We start from the raw sequence: 23,685 nt of genomic DNA, 5'->3' as shown, positions 1-23,685 counted from the left end.
ACCTGCGATGCCCAGGATAATGTGAAGAGACATATGAGGAATAAAAGTGACAAGACGAGTGAACCACAGCACATCGACGCACCAGAACACCTCGCGGCAGAATACGGACCCTCCCTATCTAGTTGGGCAGGTCGTTGTGAGGACCGAGTCTGAACTCAGCAGTGACAGCTGTGGAAACACAAACATCCAGCTCCGCCCCATTGTGCAGGCTGCAGCGAGGTGGACTTGGATTGACGAGAAAATCACACGTTAGCACAGCGGCGCACATTTGAGTTCTTCATATACGCACTGTTTTGTAAACCAGGTGTTCCTGGAGCATGGGAAGCCTGTCTTTTAGATCATTTTAGAGTAGAGCTTTGTATGTATTGGTTTTCAGATTTCATATTAGGACAATGAATGTGTCTAGCAAAACATATCACAAGAGTAGCCATTTGGTTTAGAAATATAATGAAGTGAAAGTGGGTGTAGACAGTCATTTTTATACTCCAGTAGAAATATTTTTGAAACAAGTACAGTAGTAAAGTGTGTCTACTTTGCTACTACACTACATCGCAACCACTTCAGCTCCTTTCCTTTTTATGCCCCCACAATTCAAGTGCTGTTCCTCCTTTTCTTCTCTCTTACCAATACTTTTCTGCATACTGTATATAAAATCCAATGTCTTTCTGTCTGTCTGTCTGTCTGTCCACTTTTCACAAGAGAATTACATAATGGACTTAGATCGGGTTTTTTTTCTATAATTTGCTTGAACATTCTGGTTGGTTTTGCGACTTCTCTTGTCATTCTAAGTATCACAGTTCACTTGCAGAAGCGATTTATTTGCGCAAATCTGACAAACATGCAGTGGGCTAATGGGTGGGGCCCTCCTTACTCATTCGCTGCCTCCGCTCAAGTCGTTCTGATGTGCCTCCTGATTCTGACTCACCGGAGGAGGCTGGACGGCTCAATCTCCGTCATACCCGGCAGTACTTCTGGTACCGGGGCACAGCCCATTGGAAGGCCTTCCAGGTCAGACAGAAGCCTCATGAAACTGGGACTCCCTCTCCCTGCAGCACCCCCTGGTGGCACCCAAGGACCCAGATGGGATTGTCCCTCAGGACTACAACCCTGTGGGCATCCTTACTGGGTCCACTCCGGCTGAGCACTGCCATCTATGGAGTGGTCCAGATCTAATTATTCAATTTTCGTTACGCTATAATGTATTAGGTTTATTACATAGCAAATTCACAAAAAATTCTTTTTGTTGCTGATAGATGGCAGCACCTGCCCTGCATTCCAAAATGGCGGGGAGACAGTTGTCAGTGGACCGGCGGGTGCGATGTGTTTGCCTTTTCATAATTGCATAATTATATCTGGACAACCCTGTGTTATGCAGGGGCAGGCGCTGCCCTGGGTGCACCCACACTCCCACATTATCCATTATGTTATCCCTTTGTATGGGATGTTGCTTCAGTTCCATCCCAGTTGAGTCGTAATGCCTCCTTCCATACTGTCCTTCCGTTACAGTGTCCCGGCCAGGAAACGGAAAGGCACAGCACTCACTCTATATATATATATATATATATATATATATATATATATATATATATATATATATATATTGTCGCAGTAGGGGGCAGTAGTGCTCCCTTGAACCCTCAGGTACCATGCCAAACACCTGGTAAAATTTCCACAATAATTATATTTATTATAATAATGTGCACCAAGCACCCTCCACTCCACTATATTCATAAAACACAATAACAATAATAAACCAGTAATAATCACAATCCTCCACTCCCAGACGCGTTGCCCACCTACCACCCAGCTCAGCTCGTTGTCTGGGAGTTCCCAGAGTCCTTTTATACCTCCTGACCCGGAAGTCTTTCTGGTCAACAGTTCCACAAGTATTTATTCCTTCCGGGTCAGGGTAAATAGTACTTTTCTTCACCCCGGAAGCCCGTCGCTCTTCCTTCCATCTTTTGGCCTCCCAACAGCGACTCCCAGTGGCCCCCAAGGTATCCAGCAGGGCTGTGTATAAAAACTACATAGTCCATGAAGCCCTGCTGGAATTCGGGGCCCGTATATGCTCTCGGGAGAGCTCCTCCTAGCGGCCAGGGGTGAGGGCGGAGTAAAATGCCGGCAATCCACCACAATATATATATATATATATATATATATATATATATATATATATATATATATATATATATATATATATATATATATATATATATATATATATATATATATTCGTTGGATGAGCACATTAATTGAGACAAGATGTTACAGGTCGTCGCACTCCACAGCTTAATAACGAAGATCTTTTTTATTCAGCCAGTAATTTTCCTTCTTTTCTACCTCCAAGCAAAAAACATCACTTCTCTCCCTGAACATCCATCCATCCATTATCCAACCCACTATATCCTAACTACAGGGTCATGGGGGTCTGCTGGAACCAAACCCAGCCAACAAAGGGCACAAGGCAGGAAACAAACACCGGGCAGGTCGCCAGCCCACCGCAGGGCACACACACACACACACTCACACACCAAGCACATTCTAGGGACAATTTAGAGTCACCAATGCATCTAACCTGCATGTCTTTGGACTGTGGGAGGAAACCCACGCAGACACGGGGGGAACATGCAAACTCCACGCAGGGAGGACCCGGGAAGTGAACCCATGTCTCCTAACTAAGAGGCGGCAGTGCAACCCACTCTCCCATTTTGCATCTTTTCTTAGTTACATTAAATTCATTTTGTTGGTGTTTATCAATACTCCTGGGGCTTTGGAATATGCAGATTTCAGTTTTACTTTTATTTTTGTATTTTCTGATTGATTTTAATGTGTTTGATGTTATTTTCACACCATTTTGAGGGCTGCTAGTTTGAATACCTCTTGTAATTCCGGATAGCTGAGGTGCCATCACAATTGTCACAGTCAATGACATCATCACATCTTCCAGTGTAAATTTGGCGGTGATCAGCAGGTTTCGTATCCCTTGGTAGACAGAAATCTATCAAAGAATTCTAGTGGCAGCATTTCAAAAAAATATCTAAGAGCCTAACATCAGGTTTCATCTCGGATCTGAACATTTTTTTGCTCTCGACTTATGACTTTTGTTGCTCACGTTCCTCACAGAACACTCTGGGTCACTTCTGGGTCAGACGTCCGCACCCCTCTGACTGTTCTTTGTCAGGCCCTGTGCTCTGCCTTTGTTAGTCATCTCCTGGCCAAACGTGCCCACAGTAACTCTTGGGATTTCTCATTCTTGGAATGAGGAGGAAAAGGTTGGGAGCATGTGCTGATTACAGCGTGTTGTCACCTCCACCAAACGACAGGCCACCCAGATTGAAGCAAGTCGCAGTTATCCAGTGTAATCAATGAATATGTTTGCACTATCAAATGCCATACTGTTAAGCCAATGAAACGTTTAGTAATTCAGGTGTCAAAGATATGTGTACAGTGTATATATATATATATATATATATATATATATATACATTATATATACATATGCAATAAGATGCTGAAGATGTTATGTCAGACGGTTGTGGCGAGCGCCCTCTTCTACGTGGTGGTGTGCTGGGGAGGCAGCATAGAGGGATGCCTCACGCCTGGAAAAACTGGTGAGGAAGGCAGGCTCTATTGTAGGCACGGAGCTGGACAGTTTGACATCCATGGCAGAGCGATGGGCACTGAGCAGGCTCTTGTCAATCATGGAGAATCCACTGCATCCACTAAACAGTATCTTTTCCAGACAAGAGAGCAGCTTCAGTGACAGACTGCTGTCACCATCCTGCTCCACTGACAGACTGAGGAGATCGTTCCTCCCCACACGATGCGACTCTTCAATTCCACCCGGGGGGGTCAACATTAACATTATACAAAGTTATTGTCTGTTTTATCTGCATTGTTATCACTCTTTAATTTAAAATTGCTCTTTATCAGTATGCTGCTGCTAGAGTATGTGAATTTCTCCTTGGGGATTAATAAAGTATCTATCTATCTATCTATCTATCTATCTATCTATCTATCTATCTATCTATCTATCTATCTATCTATCTATCTATCTATCTATCTATCTATCTATCTATCTATCTATCTATCTATCTATCTATCTATCTATTGTAAAAGATGCAACAACAAGCAGCATAAAGGTTTGGGGATTTCCGGCCCCGTATATTGCAGACAATCCACAATTAATCAAAAAAAAATACTTGGTCAAAATATAAACACAACAGGTTCATATGCGCAACGCCGAAGATGGTGTCGGCGGCCATTTTATGTAGGAGGAGCCAGAAGTGGAGGAATGCTGGGAAGGAACCGTGAGGGAAGATGGGATTGATGACGTCAGGAACAATGGCAGAGGAAGGGCGGAAGTAACATGCTGAGGGCAAATGAGGCTTATGGTGGCGGAGCGTCTTTTTTTTCTGGAAGAAAGCAAAGGAGAAAGATTAGTACCCCGCCACTCCCTGCCGGCGAACGTCTTCCGAAGCGTGTTAAGGTCCGTCCGCGGTCTCCTATTCACGTGTGCGTGACACGACCCCCCCCCCTCAGCCCAAGACCGTCAGGTCGGGCGGACCTAACCGAGAGGTCGTGGATGCGAGAGAGGGCATTGGCATTGGCCTTAAGGTTGCCGCGACGATAAGTGACCATGAACTTATAGGGTTGTAAGTCCAGAAACCACCTGGTGACCCGCGGATTCGACTCTTTGTGCAGGGACATCCCTGAAGCGCAGCGTGATCAGTCACTAGAGTGAATTCGCAACCCAACAGGTAGTACCGGAGATGGGTTACAGACCACTTAATGGCCAGGGCTTCCCTCTCCACTGCCGCATACCTGGTCTCTCGGTCCAGCAGTTTCCGGCTTAAGTACATCACGGGGTGTTTGACACCATCAACGCTTTGGCTCAACACGGCGCCCAGGCCTTTGTCCGAAGCGTCGGTCTGGATGATAAAAGGGAGCCCAAAATCAGGGGTCCTTAATACAGGTGCCGACGTTAGGGCCTTTTTTAGGTCATTGAATGCGTGTTCCGCCTTGTCGTTCCATACCACGTGTAGGGAAGCGCCCTTCTTTGTTAAATTGGTCAAGGGTGCTACCCTTTCAGAGAAGCGGGGTACGAACCGGCGGTAGTACCTCTCCAACCCCAAAAAAGCCTACACCTGTCTCTTGGTATTCGGACGGGGCCATTCCAGTATGTCTTTGATTTTGGAACATTGGGGTCTCACCTGTCCTCGTCCCACAAGGTAGCCTAAATACTTGGCCTCCTTTAAGCCAAAAAAACACTTACGGGGGTTAATGCGGAGGCCAGCTTTAGCTAGTGTCGCAAGGACAGCAGAGACCTGCAATAGATGCTCCTCCCAGGTGCCGGAATAGATGACAACGTCATCCAGGTAGGCGGCACTATAGGACTGGTGGGGCTTCAGCACTCTATCCACCAGACGTTGAAATGTCGCTGGGGCCCCGTGCAGCCCAAATGGGAGGACCTTGTATTGCCAATGTCCACTAGGGGTGCTAAAGGCCGTTTTTTCTTTTGCAGATGCCGTTAAGGGAACTTGCCAATACAATTTCGTCATGTCAAGAGTAGTCAAGTATCGAGCCGCACCCAGCTGCTCAAGTAGGTCATCAATGCAGGGCATCGGGTAGGCGTTGAACTTGGAGACCTGATTCAGACGTCTAAAGTCATTACAGAACCTCCAAGAGCCATCCGGCTTGGAAACAAGGACAATAGGACTGGACCAAGGACTATGGCTTTCCTCAATAATGTCCATATCCAACATCTGTTGCACCTCCAGTTCCACTTCAGCGCGTTTTGCCTCCGGGAGTCTATAGGGCCTCTCCCGGACGATTACTCCGGGGTCCGTGACTATATCGTGCGGAATCAGTGAGGTCCGGCCCTGTGACTCGCTCACTACTTTGGGGACGGCCCGGATTGCCTGGGTTATCTCCTGCCGCTGTGCCTAACTGGGGTTAAGGGCAGACGTGCTAGCTAATGGGTAGAGGGATCTACGAGTGTCGGGAGACTCCTCCCTGTCCTTCCATGGTTTTAACAAATTGACGTGGTAGATCCTCTCACTCGGCCGACGATTAGGTTGTTTAACTAAATAGTCGACAAGCCTCTTTCTTTCCTTAACCTCGTATGGCCCCTGCCAGTGAGCTAGCAACTTGGAATGGGAGGTAGGAACGAGCACAATCACTCGATCCCCCGGGCGGAACTCCCGGAGGACGGAGTTGCGGTTGTAACACCGGGCCTGCACTGCCTGCGCACGAGTCACGTGGTCCTTTAGGAGTGGCCTGATTTTAGCGAGTCTGTCTCGCAGTTGGGCCACATACTCCAATATATTGGAGTAGGGAAGGGCCTCAGCCTCCCAGCCCTCTTTTAGTATGTCCAAAAGTCCTTGGGGTTGTGCCAATACAATAACTCAAAAGGGGAAAAGCCCGTAGAGGCCTGGGGCACTTCCCGGTAAGCAAAAAGCACGAGCAGTAGGAGCTGGTCCCAGTTCCTGCCATCGGCGTTGACTACCTTGCGAAGCATCTGTTTAAGCGTCTGATTAAAATGCTCTACCAGCCCGTCTGTTTGAGGGTGATAGACAGACGTCTTCAGGTGCTTTATTCACAGTAATCTGGCAACCTCCCTGAACGTATCTGAGGTGAAGGGTGTACTGGTCCCTGAGGACTTCTTTGGGGATACCCACTCTAGAAAATAGGTTGACTAATTCCCGTGCGATATTTTTTGTGTTAGCGGAGCGCAGGGGAACCGCCTCTGGGTATCGGGTAGTGTAATCCACCATGACCAGTATATATTTGTGGCCAAGATTTGAGGGTTCCAGGGGTCCTACTAAGTCCACCCCTATTCTATCAAAGGGAATATCTATCAGGGGTATTGAGACGAGAGGAGCACGGTCCCTCCTAGGAATCTGGCGAATCTGACATTCCGGACAGGATTGGCAGAAGCGCCGGACCTCTCATTGATCCCGGGCCAGTAAAAACGGAGTTTTATCCTTTCTAGTGTTTTTTTGGCCCCGAGGTGGGCGCCTAGGAGGTGAGTGTGAGCTAGTTCACATACCTCCCACTGGAAGGTACGCGGGACTAGCAACAACTTCCGCACCTCGCCCTCGTGGGTCGCCACCCGATACAACAGATCATTCTCCATAACAAAAAAGGGCTCGCGTGGCATGGATCCGTCAGCTTGTGAGCTGCCTAGAAGAACAATCGCATTACGGGCAAACTGCAGGGAATCGTCATTCCACTACTCCCTTTTAAATGAGGCAGGCGTGGAGCAAAACTGATGGTCCAAACTGCTCAGGGGGTCTTGTGAGCTGGTCAGTGGAAGCATTCCCTGGCTTGTCCCTTCTCCGGTAGATACTTCCGGGTCAGGGTCCGTCGCCGAGGAAGCATCCCTCGATGTGCCTGCGCCATTAGGGCCTGCCCCAGAGCACGGCGTGGAGACCGCGGGAAGGGCGCCTTGCCCCCTCATAGCCAGACCCAATGATGCCCCGGGAGCGGTGTGTGTCTTACCGCACTTTCTGTGTGACCAGTCTTGTCCCAAAATTACTGGATAGGGGGGTTCGGGCAACACTGCGACCACCAGATTAGACAACTGCCCCTTCCAGGTGATGTAACAGTGAGCGGAACGATATGACTTGGTCTCCCCATGTACACACGTGACTTGCAAATGTTGCTTAAGCCACTGTCGCGGTAATACATAACGGCGAGCGACAATGGTTATGTTGCTGCCGGAGTCAAATAGAGCCACCACCGAATGCCCATTCAATAACACCACTCCCATGTTCGGACTTGCCAGGGGGTGCGACGGAGTACAGTACCTTTCTGCGGTGGCCCAGGTGCAGTCCATTGGCTCCGTGGTGTTCAGAGGACAGGTCGGCAGTAGGTGGCCGGTCTCACCGCACTTGTAACAGCGCGGGGAGGCCGCCTTTTCTTTTGGTTTCTGTGGCACTTCCGCAGCGCGTCGAGACGGCTCGGGGGTGGCCGCCCGTCCCTGTCGGTTCCCATGAGCTTGCCTTTCCGACCCCCCGGCTCGGTAGACTGTGAGCTGACGTTCCAAGACTTCCAGAAGTCCTGGCATGTCCTTGTAAGGGTGGCGCCAGACCTGCTGGGCGAGGGAGCTAGGCATGGCATTTACGAGGCCCTCACAGGCCACCTGCTCTACTACCTTCCAGGCTTAGGGACCCTCGGGCCGTAGCCAGCACCCCATTTTACCCCAGAAGTCGAAGGCCTAGGCTCGGGCCTGCTTTTCTGGGTCAAATTGCCAGCTCCGCCATTCACTCGCCTGCTGGCCCGGCGTAATGCTGTAGCGTGCCAGGATCTCCTGTTTTAGGAGGTCGTAACTCGCGGCCTCCTCCTTGGGAAGATCGTAGTAAGCCCGCTGCGCGGGTCCCTTCAGGTAGGGCACCAGGATGGATGCCCACTCGGACCGCTGCCACTCATTCCGGGTGGCCGTCCTTTCAAATATCCCCAGGTACGACTCTATGTCGTCAGCCTCTGTCATTGGCACTAGAGGTGGAGGCGTTGGCCGAGGTGGATCGGGTTTTGCCCTCTGGGCTTCAGTCAGCCTGGCCTTCGTTGCCCTCAACTCCCGGGTGGTAGGGGCTTGCGCTTGCTGCAGGGACAGGATATGGGCATTCATCCCCTGCAGCACTGTGTTGAGGTCCTGTCCTTCTGTCATTTCTTTAGGAGCAGTATCCTGCCGACTACACTGTAAAAGATGCAACAACAAGCAGCATAAAGGTTTGGGGTTTTCCGGCCCCGTATATTGCAGACAATCCACAATTAATTTAAAAAGAAATACTTGGTCAAAATATAAACACAACAGGTTCATATGCGCGACGCCGAAGATGGCGTCAGCAGCCATTTTATGTAGGAGGAGCCGGAAGTGGAGGAATGCTGGGAAGGAACCGTGAGGGAAAATGGGATTGATGACGTCAGGAACAATGGCGGAGGAAGGGCGGAAGTAACGTGCTGAGGGCAAATGAGGCGGAGTGTCTTTTTTCCTGGAAGAAAGCAAAGGAGAAAGGTTAGTACCTCGCCACTCCCTGCCGGCGAACGCCTTCCGAAGCGTGTTAAGGTCCGTACACGGTCTCCTATTCGCGCATGAGTGACACTATCTATCTATTATATAGTGCCTTTCATATCTATCTATCTATCTATCTATCTATCTATCTATCTATCTATCTATCTATCTATCTATCTATCTATCTATCTATCTATCAAAGAAAGTTGATGCCTGTGGAGTAGATGCTCTGAAGTCACTTGGAGCCCCCTGACTATGGCTTGTGAGAGGGGGGTCTCCTTCTTTCTTGCACACTCTTACTCTTTCTCCTCTCCAAGAGCCACCGACCCTTTCAACATTTTTAAATGAATTCAATGGCCAATTTGTAAAGTAACTAAACAAGAGAACTGCTTACCAGTTTTGGTGCTGAAATGGCAGTGTTAAAAGATGAAGAGCAGAATGAGAAGAATTTTTCAGGAGAGATGACAAATATGTTAAAGTGGGCAAGTCTACTGAATCGTCAGCACGCACCTTAAACCCGTTCCACTAGCTGAGAATCCATGGTGGTCAAGCACACCTCACAACTGAATTGTCATGAAATGTAAATTTGGCAATAAGACCTTTTAAGATGTCCGCTCCTACCCATCTAAGATAGTGGAGGACGACGAACCACCATAATTACCAGTGAAGGCCTCTCTGACTTCATTGAGCAGCAGCGCCTCTTTGAAAGTGGATGGGGAAACCATAAATGGCTGTTTTGAAAAGCATTGTGTGAATGCAAAATGTATGACGTCAGCTTACTCCACAAATAGATTCAGGAAATTTCATCAGAAAGGAAAAGATGACTGCACAAAAAGTAAACGTGATTCATAAACTGACATCTTTAAGGTACCAGCAAAATTGAGAAGGTGACACAGTGGTTGGTGATCCATGACGTGGCACCTGCTGCCAGATGTTTATGTGTGCGTGTTCTTTAATTATTGTGACTGTAGATGGCTCAACCTGACACAGACAGACACGGGAGGCACACTGCTAAAAACACAAGTGCTTCTATTTTTCTTCACTCATGGAGAACGTCTTCCCCGTTCCCACGAGTCCACAACACCCAGTCCAAAGCCCAATACTGCACAATACTTTCCTCTTCACTCTCTAGCGTCACCACTCCATTCTGGCAAGCTTCATCCACTACCACTCGACCCCGGACTGGTGGTTGCTGGCTTCTTTTATAGCCCACCCAGAAGTGCTCCAAGTGTTTGATGACCTATTTCCGATTGCATTTCCAGGTGTGGCAGAAGAGCCCCCATATGGGTTCAGGAACAACTGTAGCACCCCCTGGCGGCACCCCTGGATCCCAACAGAGTTGTAGAGAACTCCATCTCCCATGGAGCCCTGTGGGAATCCAAGGCACCACTGCCAACCATGGGGGCTGCCATCTAGCATCCTGGGGCAGGTACTGTTCTGTCCATCCTTGCTCCCCTAGTCCTCCCAGTAAAGAGGCGTCCTGGCCGGACAAAGACCCCGGCCGTCTGTGACATTATTTAATTACATTTTTTAATTTAATTCTTTGGGTATTTCTCTGTGACATGTGAGTCCCTGTCTTGCCCCCAAAACATGAGGCTGATTCTCAGTACTTTAGCAAAATCAGCTTTATTCAGCTAAAACAGTAACAACACGATCATTTATTGTAGCGGGATCTGCCACTCACCTATACACCGACACAGTAGTCAGGCCGGGTCCAGGCCAGCTCAGTAGCCAGGTTATAATGGCCCCTTCAGCACCTATCGTGCGACAGGCACTTGGCGCGTGGCAGCAGTCAGCTTGTAGTTGTTTCTGGGGGGCTGTGAATTTGCGGGTTGCCTCAGTGATAGACAAGCAACCCTCAACAGATGAGGCAGTCCCTCTTCTGCGTGTCGTCCCGTTACGGAGGGTCTCAAAGAGTTCAGACGTCTCACAGACTAATAATACATTTTAAAATGAATTATACACTAGCAGTGCTAGCCTATAAGATGGGTTGAAATCAAAGGAATCATTGTAGACCCGGTGTTAATGTTTGCAGTGCACCATCTGTTGGATTGTACTTTGTAATGCAACTATGTGTTACTACAAATGTTTGTGATGTGCCATCTGTTGGAATGACAAATGCAATGCATACCGTATATACTCGTGGATAGGTCGGGACTTGATTTTGCCGTATAATTTCCGGTATTTTATGATGTCGGTTGTATAAGTTGAATGCGGAAAACTCACGCTATTGAGCCATGGGATTATGATATGCTAATGCCCACCTGAGAGAGTAACTACGGCGCACATTTGCATTGATTTGTCAGTCAGTCCATCCATCCATCCATCTATTATCCAACCTGCTGTATTGTAACTACAGGGTCATGGGGGTCTGCTGGAGCCAATCCCAGCCAACACAGGGCACAAGACAGGAACAAATCCCCAGGCAGGGCGCCAGCCCACCACAGGACACACTGATTTGTGTTTTTTGTATCTCACACCCTCATACACCTTTATTGTAAAAGCATAGAAAATATGAAGTTGCTTTTTAAATTAAATGTCATTGAAGTGGCAAAAGAAATTGGTAATTCGATGTGTCTGAGAAACTGATGTGAGATTGGAGGAGGCAAAAAGATGTAAAAAAAAAAAAGTTGCATTTTTGAACGGGCATATAAGTCGGGGTCTGATTTTATGATCGATTTTTCAGGTTTCAAGACCACTTTCACCATGTTGAACGTTCTTATTTATGTCCCCATCTTCAAGAAATTTGGTACGCGGGTTCCCAACGCTAACTGAATCCTACTTACTTACATATATACGTCCATAGCCAGCAGCTCGGTCCCCCATCCCAACGCCTCCCACGTTGTTGGCTGCCTGCCTATATAAGGCCATCCGTCGCTCCAGTTTCTACATTCCCTTCCTTGCTTCTCCACGGGATTCACATCTCCCTGCTGATAACTACAACCTTTTTATTTAATCCACCGCTTCTCCTCTGCTTTATTGTTCATTTATTACAATTATAGTTATTGTGTAGGTATTTTAGACTTACTTTACATTGTTCAGGTACCCATTTCCTTTATCGTTCCAACCGTACCCCCATTACCATGTCTATCAAGGTGATCACTATCGATCAAAGAACTGTCACTTACTGAGCGGTTTCCATGCCCGGAGATGGCACCTATCTTTTCCATTCTCTGTGTTACATATTGCACGGCCATATCAGGCTCACTCTTGATATCTGGAGGAACATTGTGTCTTATGTATTGAATGACTGGGACAGGTTCAAGGTGTGGACTGATGACGGTACAGTAGATAATTATACTACACAGGAGCACTATAAGAGTGAAATGCTTAAGCTCTTCACCTCTGCTTCTGCATGTGAGTTGATGGCTGCCGGTGAATTGTTCGGTTGTCGCTTTCAAGTGTACCGAAATGACCAAATATTTTACATCTTTGGACAACCGCCAATGCCTCTTAAACATCTTAGATTGACAGGTGACGATTTCAGTAATGGACACTTTGATGTTTATGAATGTTAAACTCTCAAAAGCTGGATGTTAAGTTATCGATGAAACCGATTGTGTGCTTACAATGCTTGACAGATGCCGAATGTCACTTCAACACAAGTCCTACAATACTGTCGTCATTGAAACAAACCATGAAACTCAAACCGATTATGACAGCAGCAATCCAAGCTGTGAGATTTGAAACAAGATTACTGTTCACAAGGCCAACTGTACGTTGCATGCTCAAGAGTAAGCTCAGCGCACAGCTTGGTCATATTACAACCAGAGGGCCGAACTGACAACGTGGCATACAAAGACATTAAGAAATAATTATTGGTATATTTTCCCTCAGTTTAAAAAGGTTTAATTTTCTTCTTAATAAAAATTTTAAGGCAGTACTTTGCCGCTGTGAAGCGCGGGTATTTTGCTAGTCACTAATATATGCCATTTGGTATGGAACTCATAAAAGCAGTGCTAACGTTTGTGATCTGCCATCTATTGAAATGACAAACACAATGCATTTTATTACTGCAGATGGTTGTGATGTGCCATTTATTGGACTGCCAGAGACAAGCAACCGAAGGGACACGCAGACAGACACACAGACATTTATGTTTTATTAAGGCGGTGTGAGTGTGCATTGTCCTGGGTTGGTACCCACCTTGCCTCTGTGTTCTGCCAATGGTACAAGCAGACAAAATTGGACCAGAAGATGGAGAGGCCATAATTGTGGTCAAGTAAGTGCAACAACGATGAAAATATAAACCAAAGCAACCAAACCCAAGTCTTAAAGAAAGTTCCTGTTTGGAATACATTTTTGAAACACTAAGTCTAAAAACCTAGAACACTTGTTTGTTCTTTGGAAATCCACAATCTTGGGACACCAGGAGGGAGGACAGGACTGTCACCTTAGATGTCTCCCAGCTGATGATCTCATGATGTGCAGCTTTTGGTGTCAAGTGATTGCAGTGGAGTATGTTGTTCATGTTTTTGGAACCTTAAATGCCACCATTGTTTATTTCCGTTGTTAGGTCCGCGTCTAGCGTTGCTAGGGGTGTGGCCTCTGAGGTCAGGAGTCATGTGTCAGTGACATAAAAGGATGGCTATGAGTTCAAATCCTCCACTAATCTGCAGATGTCAGACCTCTGAAATATTCAGACTTCATTACTGTGCTGTTTTCTCGTGTGTACTTTTGGTTTTGACCCTCTTGATCTCTTGACTGTGATCATCGCCTCTCATGTTGGCTTTCAGATGTCATTTTGCTTTATATCTTTTTTTTGGTTTTGCCACTTTGATGGGGGCTCTGAGGCTGGGGATCTGCACCGGGAATCGGAAAGTTGCTGGTTCAAATGCCAGAAGTGACTCTACTCCATTGGGCCCTTGAGCAAGGCCCTTAACCTGCAATCGCTCCATCCTGGCTATGACGCTAACCTGCATCCAGCCCTGCAAGCAGATCCTCCATCTTACAAGGAAAAGTCAGGGTTTGGTGGTAGGATTGGCACTCCAACCACCATAACAAACCTCACACTGCTACAGTGTGGTGCGGAGGTGCCACCCGCTGCACTCGCATCCCCCGTCACGTGGTGGGAGAGGCAATGCGCAGTAATCAGCACAGGCTCCCAAAACCCCTCTCTCTGTCAGTTTGATGACACAAAATGGCTGACGATGCCAAAAAAAAGCACCAAATAGAAGGAAATGCAACAGCAAAAATGGCAACGCATCAAAGCAAAACAAAATAGCAAAATGCCATCAGCGATACCAAAAGTCCAAATGAATTTCCTAAAGAATACTGACATTCGAAAAAATCCAGACTGACCAGAAAGTTAATGAACATAAAAATGATTCTCTGTTTTTGTGGTGAAACACTATATAAAGTCTGCAGTTTGCATGAAAGAGATACACGTTGTTCAGACATCTCCAGACTATCAGAAGGGACGGAGCCGCTTTGAGAAGCCAGCCATTAAAGGAGTCCATGCAGAGCGTGCAAATAGACAGCACTTATCTACAAACGCTTTGGAGGCTCATCTCCTCTGCTAAAGGGTGTGTGGCTGCATTTCATTGGCTCACACAGTTGGGGAAGCTGTGGCAGATGGCATTGTCTCTGACCCCATATCCGCAACGTGAGATGGAGTCAGCAGCATGAAGTAATGGCAGGTCCTGAAGTAGCTGAGAATGCAGGGAAGGAGCCCGTGAAGAACAGGCCTGCAGTCGTGACCTGGAAAAGAAGTCAGCAGTTTTGGTCACAGAAGAACCAACGGTCCTTTTAAAGACCACCTACCACGAGTGCTGCCTGAGTGTTAAATCCATTCCTCCATTTTCACATATCCCCAACCTCAGGGCCATTATCACAATGTTGACAAGTAACCTTGGGGATGAGTCGCTAACAGAAGGAGCTGGCGCTCCATCATACAAATGAGCAGCTTCAGCGCCAGCTGCAGGGGAGCCTCGAAAATCAGCAGGCCTGGCAAAGTGGCACGTGAATTTGAACTTCTGTGGCAATGGTGAGCAGGTCTTCGGAAGACCACGAGCTACTAAATGAGTGAGGATCTCCTGGATCAGAACCCACCGAACACCAGCATGGTGCTACAATCCAAGTATTTTTTTTATCAAAATGATCTCAATGCACAAATGTGTTATATTAGCAGAAAAGAAAACTTACCCAGCTATTAAAAAGTAGCACTAAGATTAAAGTAAAGCCAAATGTTAGACTAGGTAATAGTGTTAATACTTTATTTTTTATCAAATGAATACGTTTTAAAGAAACTTTTTTTTTAATAATTAATGTTAAATTTTGTGATCATATAATTTATACCTATTCGTCCATCCATTTCATGACCGTTTAACTAACACACGGTCACTCTTCTCAGCGTTGAAAGCATATACTAAAGAAATAAATGGCAGGAATTGCAGCATCATGAAGGGCCTGGGCCTGTGCCATATCTCCGGCTTCCTGGTTCAGTCCCATTATAATGTACATTGGTCTGGCTGTGTACACAATGCCACACATCCATCAGTGCACCCAAAGTGTACAGCGACTGTAACCGGAGGCAGGAGCGCTCCGGTTGGGCTGAACATCCAGCACTCTGAGATCCCCCTGCATGTGCAGTCACACGATAGATCACTGGTCCGCCACACCCACCCGTAAGGTGGATTTTAAGTAGCTGCTGTCCAGCAGAAGAGCGTCAGAAAGGCTCAGTCGTCGAGCAAGCAAGCGAGCAGGCAGGCAGCACGAGCACGAGAACGAGAGCATCTCAGTCCGATCAAGCAACGCAGGAGAGCGTCCCGTCACCGCCACACGGTAAGTCCGGCTGCCCTTAACGCCGCGTCGAAGTTTGCTCGATTTTTACGAATGCATTTATTTCAACAAACTACGGAATAATCAAATGCGAGGGGTAACATGTGGGAGTTTCATGGTAAAAGTCTGATATGTCCGACTGCGCTGCGTGTAACGGCATAATGAAGTTAGAAGCAATTACCGGGGCGAAGCAGCTTTAAGTGACGAGCTCCGCCGCATCTGACATTACACACGTATTAAGTTAAACAATACAATATACATTTCTGTTTTTTTCCCTTTAACTTTTAGATATCCTGAACAGGGCAACTGTTTGTTTTAAAAACTCATCGATGAATGGACTGGTTTAGGGCGTTGGCAACTGGAGACAGTTATCGGCTTTCTCCGCATAATTTCACGACACGAAATTTTAAAAACAGTTTTCATCAAACTGGAATGTAATGTAGAATTTAGGAAACGGGGAGACAAACGGGTTAAATATAAAGCATTAAACATAAATAAAGGTACACATTTCGCTATCATAGTGAAGGTCTGTTTAATAAATAGTGGAAAAAAAAATGTGAGCAATGTTGAAAAATGGAGAGCGCAAGTTAGAGCATATAAATATAAATAGGTGGTCTCAGCAATCAGGATTTAGTAGGCAATCAAAATTGTACTGGTTGTTGGGGCATTAAATGATAAATGATTGTATAAAACATAAAAACATACAGTAATTGTAAAAGTGTGATTAATGATAGATAGATAGATAGATAGATAGATAGATAGATAGATAGATAGATAGATAGATAGAAAAAGTACAGTATAATTGATAAAGTGTGATTAATGATAGATAGATAGATAGATAGATAGATAGATAGATAGATAGATAGATAGATAGGAAAAGTACAGTATAATTGATAATATGATAAATGATTGATAGATAGCTAGAGATATATTAATCTATATTGTTCATATCTATCTATCTATCTATCTATCTATCTATCTATCTATCTATCTATCTATCTATCTATCATACAGAAAATGTCGATTTCACAGAATAAGAAGCATAACAAGCTCCCCTCGCAGGACTTGCTGCCTACGTTTCGTTTTCCTGTCCTCAACTTTCTTCTCCGTTTTACTAAACAGCTGGTGATTGCATTCTGTAAAGAGCGTCTCAGCACTTCAGTTCAGTTTGTTGTCATTACACCTTTCAATGAAAAGTAAGAATTACTCGCCTCCCTCTGGTTCTTTTGTAATGCTGTCAGCGATTTAAGTGAGTTGTGTTTCAAAGAGATGTGACATTGATTTCTTTTAATTATTAATGAGGGGCGATGAAACACACCCAAGAATTGATTGCCTTTCTTTTCAGTAGAAGTCTCCTGGGGTGGCGATGTCTTCGTTCTTCCAGCTGTCGTGTTATCACATGCGTATGGCCGTCACCGTTTAATATTAAGGTTCTTTTTTGTGTTCCTGTTTGAGATGTTAACGCTCTTTACTATTCTGGCTTTATTTTTATCACCACTCTTTCCGGTTATTGCCGCCATCTGCAGTCTTTTTAGATAATAAAGAAAGATGTCATTGTCATTGAATAGTTAATAACAGGGCTTGAACGAATGTGATAAAATGGGAACATTGTAAGTCTTGTAATCTTTTCATAAAAGGAACAAAAAGATTGTTTCAGGAACAACTGGATAGTTTGTTCTACAAGGAAGGAATGACTGTGGAAATGGAAGAAAATGACAAGAACCAGGAAGCTTTTTTTTTTGGTGATCAGTTTTAATTCAACCAACTAACAGCAGGAAACAGTGGAAGGGAGAGGGCCGTAAAGGCAAAGCGTAGCCCAAGTCATTGCCTCCCAGCCTGAGCCACAGTCCTCAGGAGAAAGGAAGGGAAGAGGAGCTCCAGACAGAGCACACCACAAGGATTGAAAAGGGCTTCATGGGGCAGCAGCAAGCCCACATCTGGGCCTGCGGAAAGAAGGCCCGCTTTTCAGGGGATCTGCCGGATGTTCTGCTAATCGGTGATGAAGACAATTCAAGGTGAATTCAATTATAGGAGCACGAGATCGTGTTGTCCATAGTAACAAGCTTGGGGGGCTTCCATCAGGAAGGAAGAAGCGGCTTGGCTGGCGGTTGCCAAGTCAGTCATTTCTGTTGATGAGAGATAAGAGGCAGCATAGATAAAGTCTGAAGTAACAAGAGGGACATTTCAAGAAAGAGAAGAAGATCTTGAGGGCCAGGAGGGCAGACATGTGGAGAAAGTGCCAGGTATAGCAAAGGCACACACATGGCAGAGCGGGTGTCAGTAGTGAAGCCCAATGGTTGGCATTAAAGAAAGAAGGCAAATGCAGTGAAGACTTATAATGTTAGGTGTGCAATGAAGAAAAATCTCAGGAGAGAGTGGATGGTCACTGGACCAAAGTAAAATCAAGGGGAGAGGTTTGCAAGAGGATCTACAAAGTGATGAGTGAGTAGAGGATGAAGGCAGCTCATTTCTTGGGTGAAAAAGAACAAAAACATGGAAAAGAGAGTCAGTGAGGAAGACGCTCGCCCTGAGCACTCATCAGAGCCGTAGGTAAGAGGAGCAAAATTTAAAACAAGCCGTCAAACAGATCATCAAGTAGTCAAGTCCAGCCACCTATAGAAGGAGCAGGAGAATCGGTGCGACACTGAGAACCAAAAAGAGGATTGTCATCATAATAACAGCAGACTCATAAATGACACAAATAATAGTGCAGCCATGTAATAAAAAAGTAAATGGCTTTGTTTCTTTTCAAGTGAATGTCTCACATGAAGTTTACTAAAAGAGAAGGTGGGAGACACTTGCATAGTTTAAACAATACTCCATCAGCCATTCTCCAATCCCGCTTCTACATGTTGTGAGCCCTTCATAGCAATGCAGGACCAACCTGTGGACAGGATGCCAACCCAACGCAGGGTGAATACACAGACACACACACACGGGGGGACAGTGAAACTTTGTGTCTATGGACATGAAGGAGGAAACCCAGTTGGACATGGGGAGAGCATGCAAGCTCCATGCAGGAAGCACCCTTTTATCATTCTGGGCTCGATCTACTACGAAACTAATAAGGCTGAAGCTTCAGGGGCCCCAGAAGTGATTTTAATTTTCATCCCCCATAACTCAGAAACTGTAAGGTTTAGGATTTTTTTATTCACACCGATGACTTTAATGTGTGAGAGAATCCAGCACAGCAATTTTTATCATTTGAGATATAGTGGTTAAAAAAAATGATGGTGACCTGTCATGGAACCAACCCCATTAAAGAAGATAACAGTGGTTACCCAAACCTCTTTTCTAGTCGCAAAGGGGCCCCCATAACAGTTCAAGCTTCAGGGAGCCAAAAAATGGAGGTCTGCTACTGTTGTCATCCAAATCTGAAATAGACTCCCGAGGTGTATGACCACCAGTGGAAGTGCGGAGTGGAAGCCTTAGCAAAGCCGAGAGAAAGAAAGGATGTGGTCATTTTGAAGGGACAGCATGAATGGTCACTTGACTCGTGGCACAGTTAAGGAATTAAATAATTCAAAAATGAATTAAGTAATGTAGCTTCTTACTTTGTCTAACTAGGGGGCATCGCCACCTGTTCACTTTGTTTGCCAACCCTCTGGCCTGTGCTAAGTGGTAGCTATTTCACGTCTCTGCCGCTTGTGTATGTGGATTTCACTTTCACCAAATCAATATTTTAATTCTCATGGATACACCTCTTCATTGGGAAGAAACACTACTTTTCCCTGATGACAACACGAATTAGACGGTCTACAAGTCACCGACTTAAAGTTTAAAGCCAAACAAAATCTACATACTTCTGTCATATCACCTATGTCCATATATTCGATCTCTTTTCGCTGTTCCGTTATTTCACCGAGTAATAATTTCTGTTTGTTAGTGCTAATGCAATCTTTACTATCAGTTTTTTGAGACTTTCGAATTTTTGTACTTTCATTATCTCTAACCCGCTCTACTTGTGTATCTCACCAACGTATTTCAACCTCTTTACGACATACTACTTTGACTTCTCCTCTTTGTCTTTTTTTCTTCTACTGTTTGTCTTTTATTTCTGCCCCCCCTTGAAACTGTTAGGTTTTGAATTCATCTCTTGGCACAAAGTCTCGTGGGACGTGAAATTATCTCTCGGAAAATGTCTCAAGATTTTTTCATCCAAAAGTTTTTTGGATTTTTTTTTTTATGTTTTTTCAAAAGAGCTCCACCATTAACCATTCATCTTGCTAAATGAATTTGCAAATAGTTTGACATACTCATTTTCATTTAACAGTTGTATTAACCAAGTTAAAAAAATTCATAAAAAAATGTATGCACTGTCTCTCTTTTCTATGGGTAATCAGATTCGTTGAACAGTCCAGTTTGAAATGTTCAGCTCTCTCTTCAGCACTAAATGCCTTCTGCTTATCTCACCATTTTGATGTCTTGTGGTGTTCCTTCAGTTCTCAGTGGTCTAAGAAACACTCTAGCAGTGAACGGGAGATTATCGACCCACTGTTTAGTAGTTATTACGAGAAGGAATTCTTTCTCAAACTTAATGCAAAATCTTCTTTGCACCTCAGGTACAGAATTAGATGTAGTGCGTGCCGTAAAGGTGAACTCACGAAAGACACCAACAAGTTGTTCACGGTCACTAAAACTGCATTTAGTTTACAGCATCGCACTATTTATGTATATATACTCACAAACCGCTCATAACTCTCTGGAAATCATCACATTCTCGTGCTGTGCCCATTAATTTTGGTGTTCACCTCACCAGCTCATCTGCCATTTCCTCCCCTCTCGTCTTTCTTTCTTGCACAAGTCTTTCTTGTCATTCTCCTCAGTTTGATTGTTTAACAGGTTGTGAGATGGGAGGTGTGGGTTGCTTATTATCATTTTGTACTATAAAAATGAAAGTGCTGTGTGGTGTGTCAGCGGCTGCCGTTTCACATACTGCTGCGGTTAATAGTACTGTACAATAAACAGCAGGTGGCATTTCACTCAACACCAGTGTTGCCAGATTTGCGGCTGTCCCACCCAGTCGGCCCATTTCTGATTGGTGTCTGTGGGGAAAGAATGGGCTTTTGGTTATTTTGGGCTGCATTTTTAAAAACAGTGCTGTATTTTGGGCTACTTTTCATCCAACTGCCACTACTTCCGTTGCTTTTTGCAGTTGACTGCGTACTTCATCATTGTAAAATCTACAAGGGGGAAGTTGTACGTTCATATGTACCCAGTCTATCACTCTCCAATATCTCCAAGAGGGATGAAAGGTCTTTGATAGTATGTACCAAATCCTTCGCTCTCGACACCGCCACCAAGCTTTCCGGTGTGCCACTGTGTCTAGGTCAGGTATTTGGCACCTATCCTATTTTTAAGCTGACTTTGGGCTATAAATTTAAGATCATGGCAACCCAGCTCAAGCCACAATTCATGTTTTTGATGAACTCGGCTAATTTTACTACTCATGCGCCGACTCATCACAAGCATGTCCGTGACCCGATTTGCATATAACATACTCTGTTTAGAACATGGTGGTGTTTGTATGCCATCTTCTAACAGGTGCTTGGAGGTTTTCATTTCCACACAATGCCTGCGACTGATGGCATACAACAACACAGGTCACAGGTAAAGCCTGTAGATTTTAGACTTTCAGGAAGTGAACAGAACACCTTGCAGAGAAAACAGAGAAGCAACTTTTAAAGGAGCCATGGAGGTGTGTGGATGGGTTTAAGGAGGACAGAGCCATCAGTGAGCAACAGCCCACAGTTCTAGGTCAGAATGTGACCCCTTAGCACTTAGTCTGTCATGACCTGGAGTTGTTTGCTTAAGATCTAGTATCTTTTTCTATTACAAGAATTTGGAAATTAGTAAGTGAGTGTTTTCTAAAAACTATTGAACCAGGCCAACATTATAATTTAAATCTTTATTTAGTTAAGTTGTCAAATGCAATGATGGACTGCCTGAGGTTGCATTCAAAATCATTCTGTTGTAGTGTTATGCATTGTTTAAGTGATACAGCAACCATTTAGCTCATTGTAAGCCAAGTAAAAGTGAAGGAGCTCACATTCGGAATCCCACCTTTTGGTTAGGTCTTTTTCTATTTAAGAAGCCTGTCCAGGATTCAAACCCAGGGCCGTGAAGCTATGAGGTAATAAGACTAGCCGCTCCATCACTGGTGATTTCAACTTTCCAGATTTTCCCAGTGAGAAAATTCAATTTATAAATGGACCTCAGCTATTGTACTAATTAAAAGAGCTTAGGTGGGCTGCACGGCCTCTTTTTTGTGTATAGTTTAACTTTTCACTAAACCTTACATTCACTGTATTGCTCATGGTCACTTGGGGCTACTTTACTTGCAGCAAAGGACATATTGTTAGCATGGGGTCATCTGGCCATCCATTTTTTGTTAGATGGAGATGTTTGGAGATGTGGACAAACATGTGAACAAGTCTGTATGAGGGTTTCTAGTGCTTAATGCTTACAGAAGCATTCATTACCTGTCATCGGCGTAGCCCCTTGGGGGATTGGATTCAGGTTTGAACCTCTGAGATATGCTGTACTTTATGACAATTCACTATTCACTCTAATTATGGTTCATGTACTTTATTTATTTCCATAAAATTGATTCCCAGCTGTATCCCTGCTAGTCACTAACTGTGACTCCATTCTCTGTGCCCGCATGCATTTCCCTGATTTTGCGCCGCTTCCACTTTGCAAAGGTGGGCACGTTTGGCTGACTAAATCAGGCCTTTCTGAGGAGTTGTGGGTATGTCTGTGTTTGGGTGTGCCCTGCTGTTGACTTGTGTCCCATCCGGGGTCTCTCACAGCCTTGTGGCTGATGTTTTGAAGTGAGACTTAATTTTCCTGCATTCCAGCATTATAACAAGCAGGCTTGGAAAATGGATGGGTGAGAAAAAATGAAAATCCAGTAAAATAGTAATTTGATATAAAAACACATGTTAAATCCACTGTTAAAATCTCTGCTTTTAAACAGGAATGCATGAGAGGCTGTCTTCTCACGGCAGGGGGCGGCAGTGGCGGTCACCATTGCAGTGCATCGCAATCAGGTTTGTACCCCTAGTCATTATAAGTGGCAACCATTGCTGTAGGTGCATCAGCTGGTACCTCACATGCATTTTCGATCACTTGTATCAAGCATCGAAAAGTCAAGAGTCCAATTCAGCGACAGTATGCAAAGCGTTGTCCACGGAGTGTTTCGCTTTACACATTCGCTTCAATCTCTCGCTGGATGTTGATGCCATTTTTGCCATTGTTGGCTCCTCGCTACTCATGGTCAAACCAAGGTAGCTAACTTTCCTTCTAGCAAAGAGAGTCCCAACTAAAACGTCACTGTGGGTCTTGTCACCGTTTACAGTTGATTACCACCATCGACCCCTTTGACAAAAGTCAACATCCACCCTGAAAGAGTTAAAGCAGGAAGAACAAGTGCAACCAATGAAGTTCAGTCTGGTCTGTCATCAACATTGTGCACACAAGCCCACATCAACATGACAAATGCCTTCACCAGAGAAGACCAGACGTTGCCTGTGGTTACTGCACAATTATATATCAGCTATTGACCTGCAGATGCCATAATGAATGATGACTCGGGTACCGTAAACTTTGCACAAGCTGGGTACCCAAACAGCTTACTGATCTGCATGACCCAACATCCTTTGGTGAATTTCAGCAGGTTTGACTCCCTCTGCTCAAAGAAATCTCAGTATGGCACATTGTTCATCAATGGTGCAGTCCCTCAGCAGATTGTCCACGTTCATTTGACTTTGGCTTCAAATAGAGTAATGGTTTAGTGCTTCACTGTTATATGTTTGAACTACCCATAATCCATCACAAACGTTTTGTAATGCATCAGCTTCTATCCATTGCAGTTGCCATGTAATTTT

General features: G+C 45.1%; 1 protein-coding gene across 1 annotated transcript in view; it reads left to right on the top strand.

Annotated features, from left to right (window-relative positions):
* Positions 1 to 15,492: 15,492 nt before the first annotated feature.
* The window catches only part of tagln3b (transgelin 3b), a 42,922-nt gene continuing 34,729 nt past the window's right edge, over positions 15,493 to 23,685 (top strand). Inside the window, exon 1 of the mRNA XM_039745512.1 lies at positions 15,493 to 15,799. The gene's annotated coding sequence lies outside the window, so the exon portion shown is untranslated. The remainder of the gene's footprint in view (positions 15,800 to 23,685) is intronic.

Source organism: Polypterus senegalus, chromosome 2 (assembly GCF_016835505.1).
Source record: "Polypterus senegalus isolate Bchr_013 chromosome 2, ASM1683550v1, whole genome shotgun sequence".
Lineage (NCBI taxonomy): Eukaryota > Metazoa > Chordata > Cladistia > Polypteriformes > Polypteridae > Polypterus > Polypterus senegalus.
Note: the sequence above shows the minus strand (reverse complement) of the source record. Positions and strands in the feature narration are given on the sequence as shown.